Source organism: Periophthalmus magnuspinnatus, chromosome 9 (assembly GCF_009829125.3).
Source record: "Periophthalmus magnuspinnatus isolate fPerMag1 chromosome 9, fPerMag1.2.pri, whole genome shotgun sequence".
In the NCBI taxonomy this organism is placed as follows: domain Eukaryota; kingdom Metazoa; phylum Chordata; class Actinopteri; order Gobiiformes; family Gobiidae; genus Periophthalmus; species Periophthalmus magnuspinnatus.
In genome coordinates this window covers 11,960,477-11,976,205 of record NC_047134.1, presented here as the reverse complement: position 1 = coordinate 11,976,205, position 15,729 = coordinate 11,960,477, and the positions used below count along the sequence as shown (strand labels likewise).

The 15,729-nt window shown below is 39.5% G+C and overlaps 1 long non-coding RNA gene across 2 annotated transcripts in view; it reads left to right on the top strand.

Annotated features, from left to right (window-relative positions):
* The first annotated feature begins 2,207 nt into the window (after positions 1-2,207).
* LOC129456538 (uncharacterized) overlaps positions 2,208-15,729 on the top strand; it is a 92,059-nt gene continuing 78,537 nt past the window's right edge. For both annotated transcript variants that reach the window (XR_008648816.1, XR_008648817.1), the window contains exon 1: positions 2,208-2,300. This is a non-coding gene — a long non-coding RNA (uncharacterized LOC129456538). The remainder of the gene's footprint in view (positions 2,301-15,729) is intronic.

Here is a 15,729-nt window from a genome sequence, read left to right as displayed (position 1 = left end):
TGGGCCATTACATATTGAGGGTCTTGAAATTGAGGGTCTAGAAATTATTTCCTTATAAATTAGTAAAGCAAAACCTTGTGACAAAATTAGACTATTACACGTCATCCAATTAGAAAACAATTTATCTATTGCAAATGGACAAATGGGTGAACAAAAAATAAATTAATGCAAATACAATGTGCCAAAATGTTTGTGAGAGCCAGAACAAGTTAAATAGTTGTACCTATCCTTTCACTCCATTCTATCCCCTCCATATTGAAAATACCCGAGCTTTAAGTGCTCTATAAGTGATAAGTGGCACATTATTGTGTAAACTGCCTCTGTAGTGGTCTATCAACCAGCAATCTAAAATGTATGAATTGCAGTATATACATATAAATCTGCACGCTATTTCAACTTATGTATGTTTGAAGAAAAAAAACGTGTTAAACTAATTATCCTTCTTACTTTGGGGCACAGTGACCAGGTTTTTTGCCTAAGGACAAGTTATGATATCATTTTGAGCTGGAATAGAGTAATAAGGTAGAAGGTGTGACCAAGAATACCTCCCTTGACTTATTTTCATCCCAGAGTCTTTTAGGGGCCTGCAAGTTTCTCCTCAGGGGCTCTACACATGGGCATAATGGAGAAGGCCAAGGGTGTGAAAAGAGCACCTTTAGACTCCTCATTCAGCTCGGCCGTCTCGCCTGTGCGTGCTCTTGAGCTGTGAAGCCCCCTTTTATTTGCCCTGCGACGGTGGGAGCCTTGTAATAGGCTCTAATTGATAGGGAGGTGTTGGGATCTCTGTATGGGCTGTAGCAATGAGAGAGGGAGGATTACATGTGGGCATCTGAGGTGGAGTGTAGAGGACGAGGAGAGGCTGTGGAGCGGCCTCAGCCCCTGTTTGTAATGACTCATTAATTTCCTACTGGTTTTGTGGCGCTTTGCTCATTACTGGTCTGCAGAGAACATGGGGACAAAGCATGGACTAGGTAGGAGGTGAGCTTAAGTAGTTGGGGCGCAACACATCTGAACAAAAGGGAAAGAGGACACTGAATGGCACTTGGAATAGATTCAGTAAAAGTGGCAGATGCAAATTACTGAATTTCTTGCAGCACGTCTTTATTGTTATACGTTTTTTGCTGTTCAATGGTGTCAGATATTACTCTTTATGATGCATTATTTAATTTATTCCATACAGAGATGCAATACATACATGCAACATAAACATAGCATTGTTTAAAAATCTGTATTATGCTCATAATTTATAGAATATTGTTTTGTTTGGCAGCTCATGGTTCCACACTCCAGGGTTTGGATCATGTCGAAGGTCGTCACCGGAGCCAATCACAGTATTTCATTGACAGGTCAGTTCACTGTTTTGGCAGCAATAGTTTATGATTTTAGCTTTATATCAAAATTCTGAGTTTTTAAATGTATTATTAGTCATATGATTGGATGCGGTCAAAATAATACATAGCCAGTTTTAGATGTCTTGTGTTCTTGAAAGTGCAGCCATTTTGTTCATTTGTATCCGAGTCTCCGATCTCTGATTCCCTCCTTTGCACATAATCTAAAAGAGAGAAGAGCAGGAGAGTGAGAGAGGATACGGCCCTGGCTCCTGATCCATAGCAGTCATTGCCTGTTACATACATTTCAGAATTCATTCAGGCTATGAAGATAATCGAGGTAGTAGACAGTTTCCCCTGCAGCCCAATGGATTTATGATAGCACTGTCAAGAAAATGAGGCGAAATGACACAGTAGCTGACTTTAGCTGCAAATAATGTGATAGGCCGTACAGTGGTGCAGCAGCAGCTGCTGTCATTGCAGGTAATAGGCTATAAAGAAGCCTGATAGCAATACCTGTCATTTCTTAATGGCTGACTTCACTGAAGAGCTTTTGTGGCCTTTAACATGAAGATAATAGAAGATACAACAAATTTTACAGCTTTTGCATTGCATCCATAATTTATAACCACGGGCCACATGCAGCAGCCACACAACAAGGACAACATACTGCTCGAGGTATGCTAAAGAGAGATGCAGATGAGCTGCAAGGCTAGAGGGGCTGGCCCTGTATTCATAGGAAAGAATAGAGGGAAACACTGTCTAATATTAAATGGCTAGTGCTATAGCATCTAAATATAAAAAATACACACAAAAGACACAATCTGTAATTCATAAAATGTGTTTTACCAAATGTAATCTTTGTTTATGGAAACAGATGGCAAAGGACAAAAGAGACATCATGTGTCCAGAAGTCATTGCAAGTCCTCAAACGAAGGACATGGCTGAAGGAGTCTGGTATACATCTGACTGGTGAGTCATCTACTTCTTCACATCTCTATGTAAGACTCTGTATTATGTATATAGTTACACAGCCATAAAACGTGTGACTGTAGACCGGTTCATGTGCAAGATGTAAACATAAAGTCAATCGTTGGTGTGTCTAGACACTTCCACAGATGTGGTGTTTGCACTTAGCTGGAGTTGTAGTGTCGGTGTATACACATCATTCATTAAGAACTCTCCCTGGGCTAGTGCAGCTACATAAACAGAGAGGTTGAGGCCATGGCTGCTCTTTCACCTCACAGCGGTGAACTTCAAAGTCACTCCTTTACGCTGGCCAGATGAATGGTCCTTGTCCTCCAGGCTGATATATGGGCCCCCGTTGCCGCTTTCGTACTGTAGAATGACTGCGACTGAGGCCCCGTCATGGAGTCAGAGTTGGACCATTTGTTCATTTCAACTTTATCTGTAGGACTAGGCCTTAACTCTAAAAGGAGGACATCAATCCTTTTATTACAACCCTAGGGGAACCGTGTCTCTGTGTTGTAAATGCTGTCTATAATTACCACTTTAAAATGTGTAATGGAACTTGTGTCAGGCTTGTAAGTGGATAATTTGCTGCTGCAGTATACTCTCTAAAAATATGAACAAAGCAAGATATATCAACTAGAGTAGCAAGGGTAAATAACCTGCTCAGTGGCCTACAGCTGACCTCACAATGTGCTAAAATAATATTAATAGAGCAATTTGATGTTATTTTATTAATTTAAGTTAGTATCTCTATGCTAATATTTTGTCCTTGGTTGTTTGTCTTTCCTGTCATTCCCAAACAAAACTAATAATATAAAATATCATTAAATCAATATTCAGTTAACCATTCCTTAAATCTTAGGTTACCTTAAACTGAAACCACAAAGGCTGGAGACTTGCAAGAAGTTTCTCCAAGGCCTATTTCTCTAGCAATTTTGGTACTATTCCCAGTTTGATCTTGCTTTATTCTGCCATGAGGGACCAGAAATATCCATCTCCAATCAGGTCTTAATGAATAGCCTGATGAGTGTTGGGCAGAAACGAATTAGCACATAGATTTGAGTGTATGTGTGTGCTTGTGTGGGATTGTTACGGGGGTCAGTAGAACAGGACAGGAATTAAATGAACACCTTTGTCACACGTGCCTCATTCGTGTAAGGTTTCACTTATTAAGGTCAGGACACGTGAGCGAAAAGTTTGATTGTTGAGAACTGAAAAGCAAAAAGAGAGTGAGAGAAAGGAGGGAGGAGAGGGGGCTGACAAAATAATTGGAAGATTGGGCAAAAAGCAAAAAAAAAAAAAAAAACTGGTATGAGAGACAGCTTGCCTGGGCCGGAGCATATTGAGGGCAGCAGGTGGAAGAGTGGCACAGTTAATTAAAACGCCTGTCTTAATGTCTCAGCCCGTCACTCGGGGGAGAGAGAGCAGCACCAAGAAAAAAGGGGAAGTGAGAGAGTTGCCAGGCTCGAGCTGGGCTGCACCCAACCAGCCATCCAGCCAGGCCACCACGCCACATGTCAGACAAGCCCTGACACCATGGCCTCATCCCCCGCTCTCCCTCTACCTCCTTTTAGACACAAACAAGCGCACAAGCCCAAACATGGGATATTTTTGCCATAGTTACCTAGTGAAGCTTGTTTCCTCCTGTATAAATATGAACAAAACAGACTTGTGATGTTGCCATTTTGCTCAGCAGCATCTGTAGCATGCCTCTAGACTTCCAGCCTTGCAGCGTAATCTGTTGGCTTTTAATAATTCATGGAAAGCACTGGCTGCATGCTATGTACTGAATGCTGAGAGTAATAGGGATGTTGTTATATTTCTATCATGGCTTGTCTGAAACATCAAGTGAATCAAAGGATCTGATAAGCAGTCTGCTCGCTGTTGTTACAGCATCAGCTGTCATCACTGCCTTAGGTGGACACTGACAAATTCATTCTGCCCTGTCGGCCATGGTCTGGTAAATAATGACACCTTATTGGCACCATTTTAAAATCAAGTGAAATCAGTCATGACATGGGCAAAGTGCCCTGGATGTGCATGCTCAGTGAAAACATAGATTGAATTACATATGAAAAGCCTGTACTAGACATGTACATGTGCTTTTTGTGCTGACCAGTTGTTGTAGATGGGGAGAATGGCTCTAACTACATGGATAAATATAGTTTAAATAAATAATAACATAATTACACTCTTTTCTCATTTGACTGTAATCAGCTTTATATTGTGAGTATAAGGAAATCCAAATTTGAGAATGACAGTTATAAAAACATGTTTGGGCATGGACAGTAAGTTTCCAGGACAAACAAAATGCAAATCTCACAAACCTTTCCCACATGTCCTCTATTCTACATTGTGCCATGTGTCTAATGTTTGATCGTGCCCTGCCCCATCACTGTGGATTGCTTTGTCAATAAGCAGGCATTGTGCCTCACTGAACAAGTTACCAGGATTGTGGGTTTGAGTGACAGCCTGGAGATGGCAGATAATTCAAAGAAATTGGAAGTGTGAAATCTTTAAGGGCCACTTCTTAACACAGCAAATGCCAGGGTATCTTTCCATCAGCTGCTACTCTCACAAGCCACCCCACTGTTAATGGCGGCTTGTCTGTCCATCAAGACTGCTTCAGGAGGGATTTAGACCTGTTGCCTCCTTATCTCCCGGGTCCCCTCCAACTAACCTCACCACTTGGACATGTGTGGGCTTGGTGAGGGTCAGAAATGAGTAGATATTCCTTAATTGTTTGGTATTTACCTATTATTTCACCATACATGTTAAGTCTGACATGTTTTTCCATGTTCAGGATACAATTGAACAACTTCTCAATACTGTTGACAGATATATTATTATTCAGGAAAGAAAAATGCTCCTCCAAACATGTATTATATTTAAGACCAACGTTTTCATTGTAGTATATTTTTCTTAGGAATATTGTATTGTCAAAAGTCTATTTTGCACACAAATACTTTAAATAGTGAAAACACTGAAGAGGAAAGACGTTTAGTAACATTTGTTGATTTAAAAAAAACCTAGACACCATCCTGTATTTGTATGTTCAGTGATATAACAAGAGAAAATAGACAAGAGGAAGGAGAGGAGGACTGTAGAGAAGGAAAGAAAAGAAATAAACAATGGGAAAAGAAGAAATATATCTCCCATTTTCCCTTGTAATAGTTTCAATTCCACACCATAGCTCCCTGTCACAGAGAGGTGGTTCCCAGGCCGACACATCTCAAGCTGTTTAAACATCCATTAGGATGTTTTGTTACACACATATTACAAATACAGGGAGATGGGAGAGAAGCGGCTAGATGACGAGAAGGGAAATTGAGAAAAGAAGGAAAAGATGGTGAGGGAGGAGGAAGCTGATGTGAGCAGCAGAGAGAAGAAGAAATTTATCAAGAAAGTCGTGTGATATTTAATGATCCTTGTATGTGCAGAGGAAAGACCACACCAGCCCGTTCTCCTCCGCCAAATACCGATCCCCTAACTTAATTTCCTGCTCAATTGCTGTTCTATAGTGCATAGTACACTGATACAGGCTGGTAATATAGAAAACAGATTGCCTGTGCGGCAGAGTGGATAAGGCTCAGGCTTGTGCTGCTGGAGACCTGCTGTCTCCAGGGGGGTCTTGTCGGTGGGCTTCACAAAACCAACAAAGCCCATCTTTCTGTGCGACTGGCAGCAGCTGGCAGGTAGATCTTCAAGCGCTGGAGGTGGGGAGGTGGATCTGCAGTACAGCAGAGCTGTGTGTGTATGGGCCGCACACAGTCCTGCTATCCTCTTTGTAGTGTAAGTCTGCCACAGTCCTCCATCTTCTGTTTGCTCATGTGTAAGTACTCCAGTCTCCTCAAAAATGTAGGCCTGCATAGACAGCAACCATCAATCACTGCACAGAGCAGTGTAACTAAAGCTGCAGTGTTTTCCCAGGGACACACTCAGAGATATGCATATACATGCCTCCAGTACCTCCCTGCTCGAATGTGGAGAAATCTGTCTTATTAGTTTGCTTATTATTCCCTTATTTTATTTGGAATTCTTTTTATAGTACAACTTCTGTCATCCAGTGTGGCTATATATTTATTATGACCAGTTCAAAGCCACTGTACGATATTAGTCACTTGTGCTTTGGGAATAATGGTTGAAGCATATGCAGTGTTAAGGTGCAGCTGCTTGACACTAAGTAGGCCAGTGCAGCCTCACCATGTCTACCTGTGTACACACTGTGTGCCACTGCTCCAACTTATTTCATTCAGCACATGTCACTAACCTAGTTGCAGTTGGCTTTACGCTAATGTTGGCAGTGAGAACCGCCTCTGACCTCTCAAAGTGACAGAGTTCTGTTGCATAACAGCCTTGTGTTATGAACTTCCTCCCCGGAGATGTCATTAAGGACGGGAGTGTTTGTCTTCCGCTTGTACAAAAATGAATATTCAGCTATTATCGCTATGCAGCACTTAGATCTGATATGTGTATTGGGTTTTTGCTTGTAGGGAGATGAATTTCATTCTAGGCTTTATTTACTGTGTCAGTCTGATCAGCAGTGTCTCGTTTTCCCATGTTTTCTACGTGATCCTGAGGTCAACTGACTGCACATATTTTAGATTCTCCCTAAACCAGATTTCTCATTTGTTTTCATTCATGTCTTACTGTAGGACTACTACACTGCTAAAGATTTGTAATAACACGGCTCAGGTTTCTGCAGGGCGACCATGCCAAGAACCACAGAGGCACGAACAGACCTGTTAGACTTTTGAGAGCTCTTATTTGAGATGCAGTTTTCTTTATAAATGACCTAAGTTGACCTGCTGATCAGCTGTTTTTTCAGGCCATGCTTGTTGTCTACTTTTGTGTTTGGCTAAGCATCTATTCCACCTGCAGACATTTGTATCTTTTACTTAGAAATACATTGACCAAAGTAGCTCTATTATTTCAGGGATATTTGTAGTTGAGACTATCGTCTGTATCACCAATGTCCCCTGAAGTTTCATTACTGTAACAGTTAATATAACCACAGGAAGTAATGATTTCTGCTCCCAATTAGGTGGATGTTTATACTGTGTGTCGACAATATTTCTGATTAAAGATAAACTTCATGAAATAGAAACTGCATTAGTTCCACAGTGGGAAAGAGGAAATGGCATGTCCCAGCAGACTGATGTGCCTTCTAAAGTAAACTCACTCCCCCTCACAAAGCCTCCAACATGGCCGCCCAGGCTCTGAAGCTTTCAGGCTCGACCCCACTCATCCGAACACACACCATTTTTCTAAAATATCACCAAAATAAATCTGCAGACATTCCTTATGTTATTGTCTCCTTGCATCTGCCTTCTTCTGTAAACCCTGTTTTAAGATGCAAATACTTGTTTTTTTAAGGATTCATATTTTTATGGAGTGTGGCACTGCTGGTTCTAAAACCTTTCTGAGCAATGGATTTTTGTTTTTATGCTTTCCTCTCCTGAGCTTGGGCTAACCAAACACTGTATTTTCTTGGCAAACCTTTAATATAATGTTCTTTTTGTCATATTTTTTTCTGTTCTGTGGATACGCTGATCCCTGTTTGTTATAATATAAATTACCTCATAATCTTAAAGTAAAATTTATATAAAATGAACTCATGCATTTAGTCTTAGAACTGGCTGAACAGTTGGGTTTAAATGAAAGCACATTGAACTAAAACCTTGTATTTCTTGCTTATCTTAAGGCCTATAGCTGCATTGGTAGTATCAAAGTTTAATTGCTTAAGTTGAATATATGGCTTACTGCTCTAGAGTGTAATTTAGTCTGACAAGTATATGTAATAACCTCTGATTTATTTTCTTTGAAAAGTGCAATAATAGGTTTCCAGTCTTGGGCCAATCACTGAGTGGTTTTATGAGATTTTTCCACTCTTCTAATAACATTGCATTCTTCTGGTTTGTGGTGCTGTATATACTAATATGTCGATTTTATGGTTTCACTATTGCATTGTTCATGAGGTAAACCTCTTTTCATTTCCGTTGGTGGACAGAACATGGGCTAGTGTGTGTAGAAAAGCTCCAATAAACCTCAGCCTTACATCCACAATCAGGCATTATATATAATCAGACTTACACTACAAAGTTCAATAGGACTATGCAGTGTTTGTATTGTACCAGTCTGCAGATTATGTTTTCACACTTTATATTTATGTACAGTGTTTTACTCTAGTTTGAGTTTGTCATTAGATAATTGATCCTCTAATACTCATTTTGCCATCACAGCTCAGTATGAGAAAGTCTTTTAGTTACTCGGTCTCTTTACAGGCTCTATAATAGTTACTCATTGTACATACACGGTGTAACTGTTTTAGAGGCTTCAGCCTTGACATCCTTTTCAGCCAATACTTAGAAGAATGGACACAAGAATATAAATGAAACTGTGATATTGATTACTTGATAGCATAAATGATTTACTGTCTCATACTTCTATGTTTTTATTATTTACTGAAACCAGACTCTTAAAGTGAAGGATATTCTCTAACACTTGTGGTCACACAAACTGTTAGAATTGAATTACACCCAATTTACTACAAACATGCCACTTACTTCTCATCATTATATTTATCATTTCATTGATCATTTATGTCTATGAACTATGACTACGGTGCACGTTTATGTCTAGAAGTTTGCGATATATTGAAAAATTGATTAAATCGCAATGGTTATTTTTAAGGTGCAAAATTAGAATATCAAGTATATTGTCTAGTACAAGAAACACTGGAAAAGGCTGGAAAAAAGCTGATGAAAAATAAAACAACCATGCCATGTAATGTTTCAAATAAGGTAACAGCATAAAGTGATGGTCCTGCACTTTTCTGGTTACTTTTACAGTTTATTCACGATACTTGAACCTCAACCAGGACAGACTGTCATAATATTATCTGCATATCGTCATTGAGATAATTCCAAAAAGTTGTTCCCATTGCTGTTGTAAAGGGTCAAAGGTCAGTGAGTTAGTACGGTTTGGTAGATACTGGCATTGTTACATGTCTCTGCATTGGCTCAACACTGGAATATGACTTCCCAGGAGCGCTATGTGCAACCCCATGTGAGGACAGCCAAAGTGCATTCTTCTCCTGGAGTGCACTAAACAAGAAAAACAGATGAGGAAATGAAGGCAAAAGCAGAACAAAAAGTCCCTTATAGTTCATCACAACCGTCAAGTCTGATCTAAGTCAGCCCGTAGACAATATCTATAATAAATAACTGTATTCAAGTAGATTTGCGAATAGTTTTACAATCAATTGCTTAAAAAGTGAACGAGTGTTTTGTTATGTTATCCATTTCATAATTAAAGTAAATATCCACATTTATATAGTGATTAACAAGTTGCTAGGTAAGTTTGGAAAGCCGCAGATCAGGTTAGCACCGTCTATACCTGATCCCGTATAGCGTCTACTTACCAGACTTGTTTAACTGTGTCTGCACTCATACACCTACTCCACCGTAACACCACCCACTCACAACACTCTCCACATCCCCGACTGTCTGTAGCTTCAGTGCTCAGTCTCCACCCACAATCCTCTCCTTCACTTCTGCTGTATCTGTCATTCTCAGACCCTTTCCATTTTTGATTCAGGGACAGTAATGACGAACTCAACTGCGCACAACTTGGTGAGAAGTTTATTCAGCAAAGTTTTGAAAATATGACTAATAGATGTATTTTATCTTATTAATTATGCTATATTACCTTATTATGACATTTGACTTATGTGGCCATGACCCCGAAACTTTTGTTCTGTAGTTACGTTTGTGTAAATGTCAATGTTTAGTTAGACATATAAGTTTGGTCCACTATATGGGTGACATTCATTCAGTTGGTAGAGTGTTTCTCCACTGAAGGTTGGCGGTGCGATTCCAGCTCCCACAGATCAATGCCGTCGTTGTGTCCTTGGGCAAGACACTTAACCCACCTCGCCCCCAGTGTCTGTGTACATTTGTGTGTGAATGTGTGAGTGGTTCCCTGGTGTAAAGCAGTTTGAAGGTGGAAAAATGCTATATAAAACTGTGACAATTCACCATATTTTTAACCATTTTCTTTTATTTACACAATTCATACTGAGACTCAACACTCCAACGTATACAGTGTTATAGATATTGCTTTATTGTTGAACTTTATTGTAGAGAGAAAGCGTTTTGGCTATAGGGGCCTCAGAAACACCTGCTTAATGGGCCTGAAGATTGCATGTACAGTAATTCTATTTGAAAGCCAGTGTGAGCCCTGCCTCCTCTTCCTTTGAGTCAAGCCCTCGCTCCCTGGGATTATGTGCAGGTTATGGAGCAGGCATAGCTTAGTGGGGTCGTCTCTCCATGCTCGCTGACTCTCTAATGTGATTATGCATCATCAGGCTTGTTTACTGTTACTACTTCATTGTTAGGAGCTGACAAAAGTTCAACCCACTTTCTGCTCTGCACTCCCACACACTCATGGTATTTAAGGCGTCATAAGCTGCTGCTGCTTGTCTTCGGGAAATAAACAAACTTACTCTGAAGACATTGAATGAAAACCACTGGCTGGAGCAAAGGTTTGTTTTGGTCCTTTTTGATATTGTGTGAAAATATATATATATATCAGAACAGTTTTATTCAACTTCAAATGAGATAGTTTGTTTATCAGCTATGAATTTTTATTTTTTTATTTCCCTTTTTTATTGATATGCAAATGTTTGTTTTGGTCCCTTTTGATATTATGTGAAAAAAATATAAAATATATATAAATTAAAAAATATATAAAATATATATATAAATAAAATATATCAGAACAATTTTATTCAATTTAAAATGAGACTGGCATATCAGCTATGAATTCTGTTTTTTTAATTTTATTTATTTTTATTTATTTATATTTTTCTTTTTTCTTTCTCTCTCTCTCTCTCTCTCTCTCTCTCTCTCTCTCTCTCTCTCTCTCTCTCTATATATATATATATATATATATATATATATATATATATATATATATATATATATATATATATAATTTTATTTTATTGATATGATAGGACAAACGTGATGGACAAGGAACATTTCTATATTAGCTCACTCAAAATAATTAACAGTAAAAAAAAAAAAAAATTAAAAAAGGCAAATTTAAACAGTTCAGCTTGTGGTCGTACTGAAAACCCACCTATGCTAATTTAATTTTCATCTGGCGACATAAATGGCACCATAAAAGTTGAACCTCCTTTTGGCTAACTACATACTGAGCCCTCCAGATCAGTAAAGTGTCTGTGCGCCCCTTTAGCTAGCACTATACCCATCTTTAACAGTAACGTATCTCCTTTCATTAGCCTAATGAAGCCATCAAGACAGCGTGTTTGTACAGAGCCAGGCCTACCTCCGTCAGACTCCCCAGCCCTATACTCCATCAGAGCTGAACGAGGAGCTGTGTGGCCTGAGGGGGGTGTGACTTCCACTCAGTGTGTCATTAGCCATTGATGTTATTGGCTCATTATCTCCCAATTAGGCCGCTATCAGAGCTAGCTGGCGTTTTCATTACGACGTAGACCTCCGTGATCTAACAAAGACCAGTGCTGCTGATTAAAGATGGTTTCGGCAATCACATGTAGTGCGAGGTCTTTGAACCCTCTGTGATATAGTTAGAGCGAAGGTGATGGAACACAATGAAGCTGATTAGAGAGGGCATGTCTCTTATTGTGCCACTTACCAAGGTTAAGGCAGAGTCATACTGATTAATGCGCTCCTGGACGCTTTGTTAATAATGTACTGTCTATTATGAAACAGAATAATTGAGGATGATAACAATTAGGCTTTCAAAAATACAATAGACATCAATTGTGTTTTTATAATAAGGTCCTCTTAAGTGTAAGCACCGGCTGGCCATTTCTTCTCATTCAGCATATGAACATGTAGTATGTGTGGACATGCTGTACCGGAGCTGTGTGACCGCTGAAGGACGAATACAAATGTGTGTGAGTGGAAAAGACTAATCAGGCCTGTTAATCACTGTGGGTGAGTCAGCCTCAGAGGCAGAGCAGCGCCGCCGCACCTCAGGTAAATCAGAATTAGGAAATAAAGTCCTACAAATGTCTGGTCCACTAAAAAAGATTATAGTGGCTATGTTTGTCCTTCACTTTGACCATGGAATCAGTGCCAGCTGGGTAATGCATCTCCCTCATGTTGTATTACACTTGTATTTAATCTCCCACTGAATTCTTAGAGGGACGGGGTCATTAAAATTTCTAAATGAACACTATTTTTAGATGGGCTGAAATTATTGGGAGATAGTTGATGTCATTATCACAACATCGCTGTAATTGAAATGATCTATTTGGTGATACAGATTCAAACATGTTACTGTTATAATTACAGGGTGTCATGGCCGTAGAAACTTATACTGGCTTTAACATTGTATAACAAAAAGCACAAACAGGCAGAGGATTTACTGTGGAGATGACTTTCTAATTTCAAAACATGAAGCTGAGCCACAATTGATCCATAATGATTCATTCCATCGTCCAAATGTTAGTAGTTTCTGCTTGGTGGCTTGCAGGAGTGCTGCATTTCTGCATGTTTACCCATTAGATGGCTTGGAGCCCTGATCCGTGTGAACTTTCTAAGTGTCTGCTGGTGATTAACTCTACACTGCAGCACACATCTTCCCCCTCGCTGCATAAATGGGCTCTAATTGAGGGAGCTCGCTCCTTAGCAGGGAACCACTTTCACTTTGTCGATTAAAACGTCATTTTAAGGCCAAAAAAGAAACACGTTCCCAATCACTGCCCTTGAATTATTGTTCTGTAGCTCCAGGCTTGTATTTTAAAGTCACTGAATAATTGCAATCAGATTATTCTAATCAAGTGCTGGAACAGTAATTACAGGTTGTAGTCTTTTAAGCTGCCCTGCTTGTCCCATACACTGCTGCAGAACATATTAAAAGTTTATGTCATGAGAGATAAATGTAATGAGAATTATAATCTTACAGCTATTTAAAGCTTGGTTGACTATTTGAAAGGTCACATCAGTGTATTTAATTTTTTTGTATTAATCTTTGAATGTTTAGTTGAGCTATTACCGGACAAACAATTATTCACTTTAGCTAAAATTTGATTGTAACTCTATCGTTTTCATTCAGTACAGCTACACTCCCAACTACTAAATCTTTCTTCCAACAACAGGACTTGATGCGTTTCCTCCCACACATCTCCCCCCACTGATAACCTCATCTGTGCCCAGGTCTGGATTTCATGTCAAGGCAAACATTAGGTGACTTAGTACTGTGCCAAGCTGTCAGAGAGGCATGAGAATTACAATCTGGAGGGCTGTGTGACAGTGGAACCGTCTCCGCTAATCCTGTTTACGCACATCCGCATCACCGCCATGAAAAACCCCACCGTGTGAGCTGGTTTTTGGTGTGGGTTCAGGGGCGTTCTTATGTGTTTTCATAGAGTTTTTGATTGCTCTCTATGTGAGCCACTGTCTTTGTATTGTGTTGATGTGGAAGGTATCTTACATGCTCTGCATGTATAATTCAATATGACTAATCGTGCTGGTGGCTGCCAGCGCCCTCGTACTGGCTGACAGACTGGGTCCAAAGCAAATTCGATAAGGTTATGACGATTCATGGCTCACGTTCAGATTCAGTAATAGTTGGTGAAACAGTTGTAAATATGTATCAATGTACATAGCCATATTAATGTATCAACGGCTTTAATGTTTAGGAACTTAGTTTGTACCACTAAATCTCATGCTCAAAACATATATTACTCCACTTTATAATTCTACCAAATGAATGTGGAATCAACAATGCCATTTTTTACTTTTTTAAACGGTATTTACAATGGTGTAGCTGCTTTGTCTGTTGTATTGATCTTAAACCTGCAACTCCAGACCGAAGGTGTATTGAGTATTAGGATTTTTCAAGCCCCTGCTCCACCCACAAACTCTCAGTCTTCATAATTTCACCTCTGTCTGTTTTTCAGAGTACCACAGTTTTCCTTGATAACAAGTTTCACTTTTGGCTTTTTATTTATTTATTTATTTATTTTATTTTAGGGATTTGTATCTTTGTGTAAGCCGAGGTCAAATGTGAGATGATGAAAAAGCATTGTGGGATGCAGCCCTTATAGTATTTGCTGCTATGTCAATATTTTTTTTTTTATGCAGCCTTTGTGATTAGGAACACACCGATCAAGCTTTTTCAGTTCTGACACTGATATCGATGTTATGTTTTACCAGATAATAACCAATGCCAGAGGAGGAACTGAAAATGACACTTATTTCCTTAAAACAGTTAGTTATTACACACAAGACAAGACATCCAATTGTGTTATGCAACTGTTATTTATACTGCAGAACGTCAGATGAATAAAACCTCAAACATGAGATGTTCTAAACCTGTAAATACACATGACATTAAGGTCCCAACCAGGATATCGGCTTAAGAGATACTCCATCCAACTAAATTTTCGGTATCGGCACCAATATCTGACACCAGTGCTCCACTTGTGATATGGTTGATATGTGAGTGCAACAGTGACAAATTATTCACTTACAAGGCTCATTTTTTATAACCTATTTCTGAAACACAGGCAGGAGTCTATTGTCCAAGGTCTTTACCACATCCAAATCAGTCAGCTGCTAAGATCTATTAAGAATCCAGAGAAATGGCATAAGAGTAAAACGTGAGAGGTGTCAGCAAATGGTTAAGATAAAACTGGCAGGTTATTACACTTTTCTTCCATTTCAGTGTCCAATATAAAATGTTCTATTATGGGGACAATTAATTACCCCTGCCGAATGGTAAATGTGCATCCTTGTCAGGTGGAGTGTACTCTGATGGCCTTTGCTCAAACAGAGAATGTGAAGATTTGATCTCTTCTAATGGTTCTGCAGGAAAGGGTAATCACTGCATGGTCAAAGCTAATTTGCTTTCTGCCAGATGAACTGTTGTATTTTATTGCCGGCTGACATTTTAAAGTAATTATGGCACTGTTGACCCCAGACAATTTCAGTTGTAGCGTGGTCTTGGGTGATCCTGACTCTCCCCTCTCTCTTCCACTTTTCCACCCTTCCAACACCTTTTTTTTTTTTCCTCCTCCCTCTCTCTTTCTTTCTAAGTGGAAGTCAAAGGCGTAACAAGGTAATGACATGGACGGAGAGAGCCATATGGGGCTTCTTCATCCAGGCTCACATCATCATTACCCACCATGCATTGCACATTGACTTTGCATCCAGATAGGAATGTGCGGCACTCTAAAGATGATGGTGTGGTGTGTGGGCATATGTTTTCCTGCAAATATGGGGGTCAAAGTGCAGGCATTGTGAGTGAGAAGAGGCAATGTTCTCCGTCCTTTCATGTAGAGGTTGCCATCCCATAGATCGCTGTATCGATGAGGGTGTAATTATGTGCCTCACTGATCATCTCTCTGTTTCTTTACTGCACAGGAATT